Below are 18,103 nucleotides of genomic sequence, written 5' to 3' on the forward strand. Positions count from 1 at the left end.
CATGTCCACATGAAGACTTGTACTTGACTTAGGAGCATTATTTATAATAGAAAGCAAAAAAAAAAATCTAAATGTTTATCAACTGGTGAATGGATACTCAGAATATGGTACATGGAACCAATAAAATACTATTTAGCAACATAAGTGGAATGAGTTACTGATGCTATAACAATTATGAAGCTCAAGTATATGCTAAATGCAAGAAACCAGATCAAAAGACCATATATTGTAGGAGTCCACTTCTACTAAATCTACAGAAAAGGCAAATCTATGTAGAGATAGATAAGTGATTGCTTGGGATTAGGTTGAAATTAAAAATTGGTGCCAGGGAATGCAAACTGGTGCCAGGGATCACATCAGGTGATTTGAATATTTTATTAAAAATTTTATTTATAAGTCATCTCTACACCCAATATAGGCTTGAACTTACAACCCCAGGATCGAGAGTCACCTGTTCCACCCACAGAGCCAGCCAGGAGCCCCTGATTTGGATATTTTAAATTTAGCTTGTGGTAATGGCTCCATGACTGTACAAATGTACCTCAGTTCATTGAATTGTACATTTCAAGTGAGTGGACTTTATGGTTTGTAAACTGTAATTAATAAAGGTACTAAAAAGAAAGGATATTGGGAATTGTGAGGGTTTCTTCAAAATGGAACTGTCAAGGAAATGAGAACTGGCATCAACGTATATGTGATTAATCTGATATTAGAGGAAAGACCAATCTTTTCTCCTCTAAAACCAACCATAGTTCCCACCATGTATAATAGCAACAAGAGAGAATAACACTTTTTCCTTCAGTCATGTCAATTTGGCACGAGTATGTTAACTTTTCCCTATCATTCTACCGTTTTGTAAGCATAACGATGTTCAGTTTCATATCTACGGATTAGGTACTTCTAGTGTCAGGGAACTTTTGTATTTTCATGCAGATGACTATATAATACCCGCTATTAAAAAGTTGACTTCTAAAAAATATATTTATTTATTTATTTATTTATTTATTTATTTGAGAGAGAGAGAGATGGAGAGGGAGGATGAGGTGGGAGAGGGAGAAGGGGGAGGGTGCAGGGGGAGGAGCAGACTCTCTGCTGAGCAGGGAGCCCTTTATGGGAGCATCCCAGGTGCCTGAGCTGAAGGCAGATGCTTTACCCACTGAGCCCCGGGTGCCCCTAGAGGGTTGACTTTACACTCCAACGTCTGCCACTAGCTACCACTTTGCCCTTGAAACCGAGCAGAATTAGTTGGGTGCTTATTCAACTTAAAGACCCATAAATTAAAAGCGCTTATTGTCTCAAGCTTTCCCCATGTTCTCCATCACAGTCTTGAAACTCTCTAAACATGCAGGATTTCTTTTTATCTTTTGGAATATTTTAAATATTTAACATTTCAAATATTTTTGAATATTTTGTCCTTTTGAATCTTTCTGTCCATTATACTCTAGGTTGTTTTCATTTTCTTTGGGCAGTCATATCTTACTTGCATCATTTAGAGCTTAGAGTGCAAGAAAATGCTTGTTTCTATTCAGACATGAAGCTATGTAGACAGGTTTTCATCACCCAGGACTTGGAGATCTTACTTAAGCAAAATAAAGAAATCTGGTATCCTAAAATTTGTCATTTTGTATCATAATGATATTCCGTATCCCTCAGAACTTTGCTCTAATCATCATCTTATTGCAAATGGAATGAAATTTGCTTGGCCATTTATCAGAAATTGTGCTTATCTTTGGGTTCCCTTGAAAATTATGCTAACTTTAAAAATAATTTTTTATCATGTGGAGCCCCCAGACATCTCAAAGGAAAGTAGGTTTGGGTATTGTCTTATTCGACTAAAAATCCAGTATGTGCATTCTAGCACTGAGTAGAATGATGCTCTATCTTTGTATTGTGCTGGTTTACTTTTATGTCTTTGTTTTGTTGTTGTTTTATGGTGAGGTACAATTATCCATCTCTCCCTCCTTCAAGAATTTATTGTTTTTGAAAGGAGTCTTGGGACGGTGGCTTAGCCCTCCTAACACAAGGCCGAGTGGATAATATTACTAAATAAAAAAAAATGACCTTTACTTGCCCAATGCCTTCATATTCTTTTTATTTATAAATGTAGCTTTATCCAAGATTCTTTGTTATGGAGTCACAACCTCAGGAGTTTCCTCAGTAAAATTTGAAACTGACCCCATACACAGAGAGCAAGGAGAGACCTAGGAAAGAGGCCACTCCAGATTGCTAGCTGGCAGGTTTAAAAAGCAAAGGAACTTAGAAGAGGCTCATTTCCCTCGACTAAAGAGTGGATCTTGGCACCTGCTGGCTCACCAGAATCTTAGCAGTTTATAAAGAGGCCTTACCTGGATTTAGCCACATACATCCTCTGATGGTCTCAATAACACACTCTCTTGAGGTCGTGCTTGCTCTCCGAAGGTCATGTTCTTGAAAACTGATGAACTGCATTCTTAAAAAATTGTGGGAACTGTGGGCAGAGCACCCATTCCAAGCACACAGAGGAGGTGAGGAACTGTTGATTGCCGGAGTCTAGCTCCCAACAGACCCAGAAGTCACCTTCCCTCTGACCTTCTCCAGCAACTATTTGTAGGTTTCTGTAGACTGGAGTCCTGCAATTGTTTAGTTGTTATCATTCAGAGTCAGCCTGAGTTGCAGGACCAAATAAGTAATATACATAGGCTGATGACCAAATTGATGTAGGTTTCGTGGTATGTATGTTTGACCTCAAACACCATTGCTCAGAAAGAAATCTGGAAATAACAGAGGGTTTTAGAAATGTCACAATCTCTTTTCATTTCTTTTTGCCTGTTTTTCCCCCCTCTCTACTTGCGTGTGGTTTTGAAAGGTATGATTTCTCCCTTTCTGATTGTTCCATTTCAATGGCAGACACTGACCAAAAACCCAATGTCACAACAAACAATAAAATATGTTTTTACTTAGGTATTTTTTATATATTTTTTAAATTATTTTATTTTTTTAACTTTTAAAAAAGATTTTTAATTATTTGTTCATGAGAGACACAGAGAGAGATAGAGAGAAAGAGAGAGGCAGAGACACAGGCAGAGGGATAAGCAGCTCCACGCAGGGAGCCTGTCGTGGGACTAGATCCTGGATCCCCAGGACCATACCCTGGGCTGGTGGTGGTGCTAAACCACTGAGCCACCCAGGCTGCCCTAAGTATTTTTTTTAAAGAGGAAAATGGTAAAGACAAATAAATATAATGTCTCCAACCCAATTAAAAAAATAAAGGGACTAAAAAAATACATATAGAAAAGATTAAAGAGCTGAGATGTTTACTGATAGATGAATGGATAAAGAAGATGTGGTAAATATATATATATATTTCATAAATATAGATATCTATATATATAATGGAATATTATTCAGCCATTAGAAAAGATGAATACTTATTATTTACTGATTGAATTTAAATTTTAAAAAAGAGAAAATATTAAAAATGGAAAACAGGATATTGATACAAAATACATTTTAGAATTATACATTAAATATGATTATATTAGTATATTCAATTTTGTGTATTTATATTCTTAGAGCATCCATTACCAGAGATTTATTGTAAAACCTACTAACTGAAAAATAGATTTTGTTTTGAAATAAGTAGATTTTGGGGATCCCTGGGTGGCGCAGCGGTTTGGCGCCTGCCTTTGGCCCAGGGCGTGATCCTGGAGACCCGGGATCGAATCCCACGTCGGGCTCCCGGTGCATGGAGCCTGCTTCTCCCTCTGCCTGTGTCTCTGCCTCTCTCTCTTTCTCTCTGTGTGACTATCATAAATAAAAATAAAAATTAAAAAAAAAATTAAAAAAAAAATGAAATAAGTAGATTTTGTTTTAAAATCAATGTAATATCTATAAGGGAGCAATACTTGTTAAACTAAGCAATTTTTCAAAACCAAAGGTGTATTTATTCAATAAAAATAAGTTCTATAGATTTTATAGAAAAAACATAAAATATGTTTTAATTTCATTTAATTTAAAAAATCTCAAATGTTTATCAGCTTACAAAATTTGAATCTTTCAAATTTATTATAGATGTAACTTGTATGCAACCAGAACATAAAGGTGTCAAATACAGATAATACTCAAATTTGGCGATTTATGATGTACTCCTAAGCTATTAACGTGTGCTTGAATTTCTAGAGTGCATATTCTCTGATAACTGTGAAATTTAATGTATTTATATGCTTATCTTATAATTTGTTTACAGTTAATTTGTGTTAATGTTACTATTTTTACCATGAAGTTGATACCCAGATATATTATTATATCATGGAGTGCCACAATGTTTTTCTCACTTAAATTTCCTTTGTAAAAGTGAATATTAAATTGGACTCTTCTTCCAAGTAGATAAAAAAATCAACTTTTGTTTTAAAGATTATAGTTTTAAGTAATTTCTCCACCCAACATGGGGCTAGAACTCATAACCCCAGACCAAGAGTCACATATCTACTGAGTCAGCCAAGTGCCCCCAAAATAAACAACTCCTAATTTTATATTCTATCTAACGTATATTGATTTAATATATATTTTTTAAAATTTTTTACTTATTTATGATAGTCACAGAGAGAGAGAGAGGGAGGCAGAGACACAGGCAGAGGGAGAAGCAGGCTCCATGCACCGGGAGCCCGATGTGGTATTCGATTCCGGGTCTCCAGGATCGTGTCCTGGGCCAAAGGCAGGCGCCAAACCGCTGCGCCACCCAGGGATCCCTGATTTAATATATTTATAAATTTTCCATAACACAAGTCCTATACTCTGACTAGGCTGGGTTTACAGAAGCTTCAAGCCTGAATATGTCAATCTTTCTTCCTAGCCCAGTCATACTCATCTTTTAGCACCTAGTTTAAAACAAGCTATATTTTGTGGTTTTTCCAAGTAACTCCTGGACATATGACTATTATTCACATTTCTTGTGTTTCCCACTTTCACATATTCAATAATACCCATGGCTGTTTCTAAAATATACCTAACTAGAGTTTTCCCATTATGGGAAGTAGAAATTTGTAGGAAGGTGAGAGTCGGGATTCTACTGACTGATGGTAGCCCACAGGCTAAGGAGACGTTATTGAAAGTAAATAGATAATTCAATTTGAGTAGGTGTCATTTTGAGAGAAAAAGAAAGAACGACTTTAGAGTGAGATCCACCAAGTATGAATCATGGTCCTGAATCCTGATACTGATCGTCAGTGTGACCCCGAGAGAAGGAAATTTCTTCTCTGAGCCTCAGTCATATCATCCATAAAATGGCAAAAAAAATATCTTCTTACATTATTACTGTGACACTTTAATAATATTCAATGCCAAACATACACAGGGTTTTAAAAATTAGTTCCTTCCATATAAGGTTAAGCCCCATGTGTGTTTCTAATCAAGACAGTGAGAAAATTATTGAAGCGGGTATGATCTCTGTTTGCAACTCGGCTGAATCTGAAGTTCGTTGTTTTGTGACAAAGCTTTCTGTATTTTTCCTTTTCAAATGTAACATTTATGTCTGTTCCTAATGGGGATGTATTTATAATCTTGAGACAAAACACTATTTCACTGTAAGAATACTCAGTTAATATACAGATGATAAAATATGTAGTTGCTGTAGATTCCTGAGGGCTGGAGCCTTTTTCTTTTGTCTCCAGAGATTATAGTGTTTATTATTTTGCCTTCACCATTCACCTCAACACAAAATAATGCACACTGTAGGATTCAACAACTGTTTGTTCATGGATTATTAAAATATCAGTTCATGAAGTAAAAAACATTATTTCTTAATAATCGAGATTTTTTTCCCACCATTGATATCAAGAACTACAGAACTGCTATATTCAGATTTTGTATTCATATGGCAGTAAAGAAATATTAAAGGCAAGCATTAGAGTTTAGTGATTATTAAAGTGATCTCTGGAGTTCAGCCACCATGACTCAAATCCTGACTCCACTGATTACCATCTTTACGATAAATACATGATACTTAACTTTTCCGTGACTGTCTTCTCATTTCTAAACTGAGGAAAATAGTATTATCACCTTCACACTATGAAAATATAAGTGAAGTATGCAGCCCTAATTCTGGCATCTAGTAAGTGCTCAGTAAATATTAATCCATTTATTAGTACTAACAGTTGTCGTAGCGATGACTTGCTATTGGGTGAGTAGCTGAGTCTCTTATTTCAAACTCTGTGGCTGTAGTTTCCCTCCAGTTGTTTCAAATCATCAGCTTACCCTAGATGATCTGGGTACTCTGCCTTAATCTGAATCCTGAAATATTTGGCACCATAGATTAGTAAATTTGCCTTCTTCTTCTACCCTTGGTTATTGACATAACTGGTATCCCAGGATATCAGACGACAAGCTTACATTTCCTTAGGCCCTCTGATTTCAATTGCCGCTGAGGACAATCCATGTGGATGTGATCTACTTTCATGTACACGGTGAATCCCCCAAGTGACCGTAGCTTATCTTCATTTATAGCTCTCAGTCTCCTTTTACATTGAAAAGAATGGTGGGAGTGCCTCCCCTGTGTATATATCTCAAAAGAGGGGTAGGCTAGAGGGATAAGAGAAAGGAGCTTCTGGCCTTTGGATTGGAAAATTCTTGGAGGTATTCTGTATACGTTTCTAGAAATCCCAGTGGAATCAAGCCATGCTACTCACAGTGGCCACTTTGATCAGGCCCATTGACCCTGGTTCTGGTGATCAACTGGTACACAAACCATGTACAAACGAAACTTTGATTCATCCTCTGCTTTAAAGAAAAAGCAAGGAAAGATGAATAATCTCCAAGATTTAAAATACTGAACGCTGATGTTTTTCTTCTTTCTGCTTGTCTACATCTATAGCCTCACTCAATAGCCTAATAAAGTCCTCTAAGTTTTTCCCATGTGATTTTTTTTTAGATTCTTTTTGTCTGTTTGAAACCATTTCAATTTAACAGTAAGTACTACATGTGAAATGGCAAAAGAAAGATGAAAGAAATACGATCTTTACCCTAGACATGCAAACTACCTGGTAGGCAACCTCATCTTTTTGTTGGTTTAAGGTCAGAGAAGTATGAGGTAGATTATAGGTTATATTTTTCCTCAAGATAATCATTGGCCCTTTCGGTTCTTTTCCTCTAGGAAGATTATACATCTTTGTTGTACTGACATCATACTTAGTAAGGTGTCTGTGACATTCTTTGGCCGAAGAAATATAAACAGAAATGATTTTCATCACTTCTGAGCAACAGTTATTGTTGTTTGAATGAGAATCTCCTGGTATCTCTGTTCTTTCCCTCTTCTATGAGTTTGGGGATGTCTCATTGGTCTGGTTGGGTCCTGGATTAAGGAAGCTGTGAGGCAAAGCTGATCAATCATTGTTGACCAACAACAGATGTATCGAAGAGATACAGATACGCGTTAAGAAATGGATACAAGGGATCCCTGGGTGGCTCAGTGGTTTAGTGTGCCTGCCTTTGGCCCAGGGCACGATCTTGGAAGTCCTGGGATCAGCTCCCACATCAGGCTCCCTGCATGAGGCCTGCTTCTCCCTCTGCCTGTGTCTCTGCCTCTCTCTCTGTGTCTTTCATGAATAAATAAATAAATAAATAAAATCTTAAAAAAAAAAAAAAAAGAAATGGATACAAATGTCTAGGGAGGAAGGATAAAAGCCTGAACCAAAGCAATGACAGTTGTGGATAAGATAAATGATAAAATGATGACTTTAGGAAGTCGAGTTGACAGAACTTGTTAACTCATTAAATATTGGTGTAAGTATGGCAATGCTTGAGTCCCTGGCCCATATTACATCGTATTTTAATTTTTCACATCCTTGTGATGAATTTTCCTTTCTCTTTATTTCTTGCCAACAGAGTAATCTTCCTACTGTATAATTTTGATGATGTCATTCCTTCTCGAAACAGTCTCCATGGCTCCCCATTGCTAAAGAATTAAGTTCTATCTCCTTAGCCTTAATTGTCTGTCATAATTCTTTTAAATATTTATTTCCTACTTTTCAGGCCATTCTTTCCTTAAAGAAACTCTACTAGTGTTATTGTTCTTTCCTCAAAAATGATGTTTGGGTTTCCAGTTAAATGCCTTGTTCTAGTCACTGCTTTTGCTTTGGCACAGTTTATCTCTAGTTACTTTAAATTTTACCTACTTATTCGAGTCAAGATAGACTGGGTTCCTATATGGTAACGCATGACCCTAAAATCTCAGTGGCTTACAAATCAAAGCCTTATTTACCTCTCAAACTACATGTTCATCCTAGGATAGCTAGGACTCCAATGTTCTCTTCATTCAACAGCCCAGAGTGATGGAAAAGTTTGTGTATGAAATGGGTATAAACTTATATTTATTCTTCAGTATTCGGCTTGAACATGATAATGTCCTCTCTATCTATATTTTGAAGCAAGACATATAACCAAGATTAGAAAGGAGAGGTGTATCCCTGCTCCAAGGTGAAGTAGCATTCAATTAAAAAACATATAACAATATAAGTTACCTCATAATTTGCAATCGATTCCAAATCCCATTGATTCCATTAATCTCATCCTGTCCATCCCATCTTCAATTGTTATTTCTTTCTCAATTCTTGCCAACAATACTAATTATATAGCTCGTCTTATAATGTGTTTGATAGGGGTCAACAGAGTTTTCCTAATGGGGGAGAGTAAACATTTTCAGCCTCAAGTCATAGGTCTCTGTGGCAAGTACTCAGCTCTGCCATTGTGGTGCAAAAGTAGTCATAGAAAATATGGACAAAATGGGTGAAACTGTGCTCCAGTAACAGTCTATGTACAAAAGCAGGTGCTGGTCAGCTGCAGTAATTTGCAGACACCTTCCTTAGAGCAATGACTCCCAAACTTGAGTGTGCGTTGGAATCACCTGAAGGGATGTTAAAACATAGATGTTTGGATACCACTTTTGGAGTTTCCAATTCAGTAGGAATTAGAGAAGGGCTTGAGAATTTACCTTTTCAGTAAGTTCCCAGGCGAAGCCTTAGCTAGTGGTCTGGAACTCACACACGGAAAACCATTGACCAATAGAACAAAGACAATGTTCTATATTTCAGTGACGTGTTCTTTGTGATCCACAAATGAATTCCAATAAAGGAATGCATGTTATTATAAAACTAAGCAGTAAAAAAAAAAAAATTGTTGATAATGATCATTTAGTTAGCGTATTCTTTCTTCACAAAAGCCAGGTGACTAGTTAACCAGAGAATGGTTCTGAATAAAATTTTACTGGCTACACGAGTGAATTAAGATAAAGTTAGCTTTCACCTTTTTTTATAGCAACACAGCCATACAGTGCTGTAAATATTACACTTTTCCATGGCTCCTTCACATGATGGACAGGTAACAAAATTGTTTTGTTTGTAAAGTCTCCCCGAGCTATTTCAACTTGTCACGACACACAAAGCTTGGCTACACCAAATGCATCAACCCATTTGTATTACTTCAGTGAAATAAAAAGATTTCAGAAAGACGCATTAATTTTATTCCTATTCAACAGTGACATTGAAAAGACATTCTTATTTGTGCAGTTGTTTGAGCTACCAAGCCTGCTCGTACTCACACAGATTTCTAAAACTGTGGAGATTTCTGTGCTCTTGAGAGTTTTGACATACTTAAGATTAAATGATTATCCCAGATTTTGCTGCATCCTTGACATATAAATGATAGTGACTTGGATTCTTGGAGAGAAAACAAGTGACTCCCAGGAACTTGTTTAAGCAAATTTCAGTACTTAGTAGCTCAGAAGTGAAACTGTTGGAGGAGGTCGATAAGAGGACGTGACCTCCAGTTGACCCGCCTGTCAGACCCAGGTCATCAGAGGCTCCTTACCCTGTCCTTGGGATGTCTTCAGGGGGCACTGTTCCCATATTAGGAGCCACTTCAAGACTTGAGAGGGTAAGGTGTTCTTGAGAGCATCTGGACTACATACATGACTGACCCCATTAAGAAATCCATATAAGCTTTTAAAAGTCTAGGGGGCAAGTGTCTAGATTTCCAAGTCTTGGGGCCACCAAACGCAATCCTCATCTGTAAGTTCCCTTGCTTATTAAACCTACCTCTGACCCACCTGGAGCAGCCTGGCTCTTTCTTTGGTCTCCCCAATCCCTCACTCAGCATACAGGGCCAATCTTCGAATTTCACCCACATCACGAATCAACAGAAATTTTGAAGGAAGATCATCACAGATAAACCATGCATGCATTTTTGGAATTTGGGAAGAGGTGGCAGTACTGCGTCCAGCAGTGTCACTTTTCACTGTGGGATCTCTTTAAATCACTGTAGTATTCTGTACTGTGGCGAGTAACCACTAAATAGCTTCCCTCACAGACATGAACGTTAATTCTAAAAAGCTTGTAACACATTTCTTCCCCCTTCCCTTATATTCCCTTTCACTATTATTTATATTCCCCAAATGAATGAGAACATATAATGTTTGTCCTTCTCCGACTGGCTTACTTCACTCAGCAGAAATGTGTGGGAAACATCAGAAAGGGAGACAGAACCTAAAGACTCCTAACTCTGGGAAATGAACTAGGGGTGGTAGAAGGGGAGGAGGGCGGGGGGTGGGAGTGAATGGGTGACGGGCACTGGGGGTTATTCTGTATGTTAGTAAATTGAACACCAATAAAAAATAAATTAAAAAAAAATAAAATAAAAAGCTTGTAACATATATATATATCTGTGCAGAAATTAAAGAAACCAGACTAACACACAGCCTGGACACATTTTAGCTCCTTAGAGAACCGGACCAGGTCCCAATGGCAGAGAAACAGGTAAATGGATTAGTAGAAATGTTTTTTTTTTTTTTTTTTTTTCTTTTCTTGATTGAAAAGAGAATTGACTGCTGGACTTGGAGATTCCCCCCCCCCCCTTATTTTTTCAGTTTAAATTCAGTACTTCAATTTGCCAACCTTTAGCATCACACGCAGGGCTCATCCCTTGCAGGGAAACCTCTTGGCCAAGGTTAGCCGCCAAGTAGCAGCGGAGGCAGCGTCTGGAGACCGAGACCCCTTGCAGCTGAAGGGGACAGAGCGACACGGCGGTTAGCAGCGGGAGGGGGGGGCTGGAGCGGCGCAGCCCGGGTGCCCCGCAGGCAGGTGCCCTCGCCCCGCCCCGCGCCCTGGGGCGCCGCCCCGCGCCCCCCGCCCGCCCTCCCCTCCCCTCCCCTCCCCTCCCCCGCGCACGCACCTTGCACCCCCGGGACTCCGCGGCTCTCCGCACGCGGCGGCTTGTTTGGGGGGCGGGGCGCGGCCGGGGGCGGGGGGGGGTCCCGGGCCCCCATTGGCTGCCGCCGGCCCCGCGCAGGGTGCAGGGGGCGCGGGCGGGTGCGGGTGCGGGCGGGGCCCAGACGGCGGCCCGCGGCCCCGAGCCCAGAGCGGGGGCGGCTGCGCGGCGCGAGGCTCCGGCGGCGCCCGAGGGGACGGGGACGGGGACGGGGACGGGGACGCTCCAGTGACTGGGGCCGGGCCGGGGACGGGGACGGGGCCGGGGACGGGGCCGGGGCCGGGCCGGGAGGGAGGGGCTCACCTCCGGGCGAGCTGGCTCCTTGCATCTGCTGCCGCGTCTGCTCCCGCCGCTGCCGCCCGGCCGCCAGGTAAGGCTGCCCTTTCCTTTCTCCGGCCTCTGGTCTGTTTCCTGCCAATACGGGCCGCGGGCTGCGAGCCCCGGGACGGGCGGCCGGGACCCAGCCTCGCCGCCCGCCGTGGCCCCGCGCACCCCGCACCCCGCACCCCGCAGCCCGCCCGGGTCTCGGTCTCGGTCTCGGTCTGGTCTGGTCTGGCCCCGGAGCGGGCGCGCGCTGCGGGCCCCGGGAAACTTCCCTGAAGTTCTCAGCGAGCCCCCGCCAGGCTCCCCCAGCTCCCCCAGGTCCCCCAGCTCCCCCAGGCTCCTCCAGCTCCCCCAGCTCCTCCAGCTCCCCCAGGTCCCTCAGACTCCCCAGCTCCCCCAGCTCCCTCAGCTCCCCCAGGCTCCTCCAGCTCCCCCAGCTCCCCCAACTCCTCCAGCTCCCCCAGGCTCCTCCAGCTCCCCCAACTCCTCCAGCTCCCCCAGGTCCCTCAGACTCCCCAGCTCCCCCAGCTCCCTCAGCTCCCCCAGGCTCCTCCAGCTCCCCCAGCTCCCCCAACTCCTCCAGCTCCCCCAACTCCTCCAGCTCCCCCAGCTCCTCCAGCTCCCCCAGGTCCCTCAGACTCCCCAGCTCCCCCAGCTCCCTCAGCTCCCCCAGGCTCCCGCAGGTCCCCCAGCTCCCCAGCTCCCTCAGCTCCCCCAGGCTCCTCCAGCTCCCCCAGGCTCCTCCAGCTCCCCCAGCTCCCCAAACTCCTCCAGCTCCCCCAACTCCTCCAGCTCCCCCAGGTCCCTCAGACTCCCCAGCTCCCCCAGCTCCCTCAGCTCCCCCAGGCTCCCGCAGGTCCCCCAGCTCCCCAGCTCCCTCAGCTCCCCCAGGCTCCTCCAGCTCCCCCAGCTCCCCCAGCTCCTCCAGCTCCCCCAACTCCTCCAGCTCCCCCAGGTCCCTCAGACTCCCCAGCTTCTCCAGCTCGCCCAGCTCCCCCAGGCTCCCCCAGGCTCCCTCAGCTCCCCCAGCTCCTCCTGCTCCCCTAGCTCCCCTAGCTCCTCCAGCTCCTCCAGCTCCTCCAGCTCCCCCAGGTCCCCCAGCTCCCCAGCTCCCTCAGCTCCCCCAGGCTCCCCCAGGTCCCCCAGCTCCCCAGCTCCCTCAGCTCCCCCAGGTCCCTCAGACTCCCCAGCTTCTCCAGCTTGCCCAGCTCCCCCAGGCTCCCCCAGGCTCCCTCAGCTCCCCCAGCTCCTCCAGCTCCCCTAGCTCCTCCAGCTCCCCCAGTTCCCCCAGCTCCCCCAGTTCCCCCAGCTCCCCAGCTCCCCCAGCTCCTCCAGGTCCCCCAGCTCCCCAGCGCCCCCAGCTCCCCAGCCCCCCCAGCTCCTCCAGGTCCCCCAGCTCCCCAGCGCCCCCAGCTCCCCCAGGCTCCCCCAGCTCCCCCAGCTCCCTCAGCTCCCTCAGCTCCCTCAGCTCCCCCAGCCCCCCCCCAGCCTCCCCAAGCCTCCCTCAGCCTCCCACAGCCCCCTCCAGCTCCCCCAGTTCCTCCAGCCTCCTCCAGCCTCCCCCAGCCTCCTCCAGCCTCCCCCAGCCTCCCCTAGCTCCCCCAGGCTCCTCCAGGCTCCTCCACGCTCCCCCAGGCTTCAGAGGCACAGGTTCAGTTACAGGGGAAGGGAGAGGCGCGCCTTGACCCAGAGGATCCTTACTTTGTGGGGCTGAATTTTCCAAAGGAAAGCATTTTGCAGGGGAGGTGTTGCACTGGTTGTTTTGTTAAATGGCTTTATCCATCTATTTTTTAATGACAAAATTCTGCTTTATTTTCAAAAAGCTTCTGTAAATATACCCATCCCCACTTTTTTTTGTTTGTTTGTTTAACTACAGTAACATCCCCACATCCTTCTCCACTGATGTGTATTGAGACATGTGTATTTTAAAACTTCATTCTCCGCAAGAGAACTGTAAAGCTATTTAAGTACTTTGATAAGGAGTCTCTCAGCATCCAGCTATCCAAGTTTCCTACCAAAAAACTAATTGGAGACAAGTGCAAGAGACACAGATGACCAGATCTGCTGTGGGTTATATAATATGCATTTTTTAAAGAATCTTAAAGGTATCAATCATTTGATCATACACTTAGAAAGCAAGACACATGTGCAGTATAGGGCATGCTGACAAATCTTTTTTTTTTTTTTTTCGAGACCTTCAGTATTTTGCAAACGTTTTCTCCCTTTTAAACATCATTCTTTCTCCGTGGAAATCACAGTGGCTTCAGAACCTCTGTATTCAGAGTGCTTGATGGCTCTTAAGACCTGTTTCTCTGTATGTACTCTCTGGAGTGAGAACTGACATACTTTTGGGTGATTCTGTGACCATTTCATGATTCTCAATTTCTTATCAGGTATTTTGAAACTCATTCACAAACTCCTCAGCTAGAAAATTACCTTACGTACTGAGGTGTGTGTGTGGGGGATTAAATAGAGCAGGTTCTGAAAATGTGTTTACAGCTTTAAATTACCCTAAACATGACCAAAACATGAAAATCCAGCCATGCCGACCAGGTATTAGTTGGCTCCGTCTTTTCAGCATACCCGATTGGTTTTTAGATTTATAAAATCCAGATGCATAGCTGAAGCTCATCATTCAATGGCATCATTTATTCATTAAATCATCCTAAGCAATTTGAGAATCACTTTAACTTCTATGTCTTTATTATTATTTCTAAGAAGGAAATTAACTGAATGGGTTTTTCTTATAAATATTTCCATGATTCCAGCAGAAAGTCTTTTCAGAATTGAAAGGCAGATGGTTACTCTTCCCAAGCCATAAGCAGTGGATTGACGAATTGTTTTGGAATGCTCGAGAGCTTAGCCACACACCAAGTAGAAGCTTCCACTTAACTGATTTAACTAACTGGCACGTTAGCTTGTTCAGTGACCAGATCTAGGGACAGTTCCTCTACCTGCCGTAGAAACTACTGTAGCAAAAAGAGGTTTCATGTTAACTTGAAAATCCGATTCCAGAATATATTTTCTCTTTTACTAATAATTCTTACTTCAAAGACTGACTTCCTCGTTTAACCCTGTAATTGTTTAGTGCCTTTCTCATTAACATAAAATAATCAAAAACAACAACAACAACAACAACAACAACGTATTTTCCACATTTTTTTTTCTTCTGTTGTGTTAAGCAAATCTCCAGTTTCCGGATTCTTAACTTCTACTGCTATGTACCATTTTCAAGCAGTAGGGGGTAGTTTTCAAGCCAAGAATGCTTTTTTTGCTACTGGACCTGATTCTTTCCAATGATCTGCTTAGTGATGTAGTGATGTGATCATTTTAGATAATTCAAATAGAGCCGAATTACAATGGGAGGGAAGCATCGTTTGTTTTATATGTGGGATCATACATATTAAGTTCTTATCACAGCAAAAGCAGTGCTTAGTTGATGGGGAAAAAAAAATCCCTGCTGATGCCTCACGTGACATACTTACATCTCAGTATGACTGCGTCCTTAAAGGATGGAGCAAAAACTGATCTCCTTAGACTGAGCATCTTTCGCATCTATTTTCGAAGAACATATTTCATGTAATAGGCTGTGATATTGATTGAGATCAATCTTTTATCATTTTGTGGTTAATAAGAATATCTGTCACTCACCTCTTAGAATGCTTGGTGATGAACATCAAATCACTCTTGCTGATGAAATGGTACTGCAAATAGTCTGCCGAAACTGTTCTTACACGAAATGTGAAATATTACTGTGTTTTCATACCTATGTCATTTAGATGTCATGTCTTTAAATCTGCCTAACAATTGTGATAGGAAGATGCATACAGTGATGGTTTTCTTCAGAAGTGAGCCATGTTTTCATGTAAAAATATCAAATCTAAGGACGGTGTAATAAAATGACTTACTAGTAGACTATTAGACGTGTCTTCATACTTCCAGAGGAAAAGTGTGATTGCAGATGTCTCATTTAAGGTAAGATATCATTTCTTTAGTCTCTTAACAAAGCTGTGTTTAAAGTCATTATGTCCTGTATTACCATGTCCGTGTTCCCACATCAACAGATAGTATTTTGCACCAGTTCGTGACTCTGTTTGTATTTAACTGGAAGTGGAAACTATTTTATCTTTCCCGTTTAACAAATATGGAATTTTATGTTGATGAATTGGCTCAATTTATATCTTGAAAAGTAAAATAATGAATGAAGATTTATGATTTTACTGGGAAATTTCCTTTCACTTTACTAATACATGATAATTGAGCAATTTGCACTCTTATGGCTTTTAAAAGCATTTTAACTTTTGGCTTTAAGGTAATTGCATTTTTTTTTTTCTAAATTACTATGCTAAAAGGGTGAGATGTCTTTACCAAACTTTTAAAGGGAAGTGCCTTGTGCACGCGCGTGTGCGTGTATTTATTTGTGTGTGAATGTGAATAATTCCGTCTGTGTTGAATATCAATAGTGGTTACTCAAAGCTATTTTTAAGCATCACATGGTAAGATGACTAATAATATGCAGCAAGTCACATTTTTAGAAAAGACTAAGAAAATTATGAGTACTGTAAAATTGAATAACAGATGGATTTCACATAGTGTTATTCTACTTTTTTTGAAATTCTGGTTAACATCCTAAGAATTCATTAGTTCAGTTATTGATTATCACTTAATTTAATAAGCTTTTGTTAAACTATGGGAAACAAGCCTTATATTTACTATTTTTGTGAATTTAGCTCCATTCAGGTTTGTATCACTTTATTTTATAACTCGTGGTATTAAGGGATCAACTGAGTCTTCAGTATGCCTCAGTTATTTTTTTTTCGCTGAAGGGTTATGGTTTTCTTTCATTACCCTTGCTCTGTGAACATCTAAGTCATTACTCTACAAATGGATTTATATCACCTAGAATATAAGGAATGTGCTATTTGAGCAATGTAAAAATCTTCTTAAAATATGTGTATCTCATGCATAGAGGTATGAAGATTCTGGTCAGAGAAGGAGAGGGACCAATTTGTGCACAGATACCCAATGGAGAAATCCACGACTCGTGTATCAACTCCTAAATCTACATGTTCAGATAGCTGAATGATGCATACTTAATTCCAAGTACCAAAGAAGTAGATATTGGGCACAGGCTGTGACTGTAGACTAACGCACAGAGTAGGATGCCAGTTACAGGCATGATTGATTATACTAGAAGTGTACCCTATACTTCGTAAGTTCTGTAACTTCTATTGACCGGAAAGTTATTATGATATCCAAAAAAAATGTTTTTCTCCAATTAAAGATGAGAATCTTGATTCACTGTCTGCGTGATGATGTGGGAAGATCAAAACTTGGGAGTCAGACGGTAGTATGAATCCAAATTTTGAGACTTATTCTGTAGGTACTTTGGGGTATATGTTTTACTTAGCTTTTTGATCTTTGGTTTCTTCTCTTGATTTAGTACCACATAGACAACATTCACTAATAGGTCTTTCTCTTTAGAAATTTCCATGACTATAGCAGTAGATTTGTAGAGATTAACTGCAGCCAGAGCTGGCTCCGTGGGTTAGATGAAAACATATAGTGGCCAGCATTTGTTATATGCTGTAATCTGTTTGCCATGTTGGGATGGAAGTGGTTCACAGGTCATTTTCTAAAAATAATTCCACTTATTTTTTGGCAAGAATGCTTTTTAATGAATAGGCACGGATGTTTCTGGTAGTTTAAATAATCAGCGAGTTTAGATTGTGATAAAACTGTTACCACCATATTTGGAGAGGTTTTTGAAGTCAAGAAAAAGGCGGAATAGATCGCTAAATAGAAAATACAGTCAAAAAAGAAAAAAAAGAAAAAAAAAGAAAATACAGAGTCAAGGGAAGTTTGTGGGATTACTATTTTTTATAGAGACTTGAGCATGTGACTAGGTGAGATGGAGATCATTAGAAAGAGAAAACAATATGAATGATGGATCAAGATCCTAGAGTGTGGGAGGAGGTCATCAAAAGGTTGTGACCTCCTCTTGAGCCTTGAGCCAGATCTGGGCAATCAGCGGCTCCTCTTCATCCTCTCCCCTGTCCTTGGAATGCACTCTCTGCCCGCCATTCTCACACAAGGAGCTATTTCAAGGGCATAGCCTTAAGAAAGTAAAGTATTATTGAGACCATCAGACCGAACATGTGATTGAACCTCATGAAGGCCTCTACAGAATCTTTTAAGATTCTGGTAGGCAGATGCGGAGATCAACTCATCTTGTGGGCACCCACAACAAATCTTGTATGTAGGCTCTTTTACTTGTTAAAATCCACCACCTACCAATCTGTCTTTTCTTGCCCCTTCATCTCTAGGAATTTCAAATTTAACCTGGAAAACTCTGAGTTTTTGAAACAATAGAAAGAAGATTAGAATTTACAATAACCAGGGCATAGGGGAGAAGATACAATTAGAAGGTGTCATTAATTTTAATAACACAAGTGAAATAGTCTCCAAAAGCCAAATATCAAATAAGCTTAGCTGACATTTCAACATTTATTAAAATATCTTGAATGCCAAAAAGGATTGTTAGGAG

General features: G+C 41.5%; 1 protein-coding gene across 2 annotated transcripts in view; it reads left to right on the top strand.

Annotated features, from left to right (window-relative positions):
* The first annotated feature begins 11,467 nt into the window (after positions 1–11,467).
* CDH12 (cadherin 12) overlaps positions 11,468–18,103 on the top strand; it is a 954,721-nt gene continuing 948,085 nt past the window's right edge. For both annotated transcript variants that reach the window (XM_072825028.1, XM_072825027.1), the window contains exon 1: positions 11,468–11,602. The gene's annotated coding sequence lies outside the window, so the exon portion shown is untranslated. The remainder of the gene's footprint in view (positions 11,603–18,103) is intronic.

Source organism: Canis lupus, chromosome 4 (assembly GCF_048164855.1).
Source record: "Canis lupus baileyi chromosome 4, mCanLup2.hap1, whole genome shotgun sequence".
Lineage (NCBI taxonomy): Eukaryota > Metazoa > Chordata > Mammalia > Carnivora > Canidae > Canis > Canis lupus.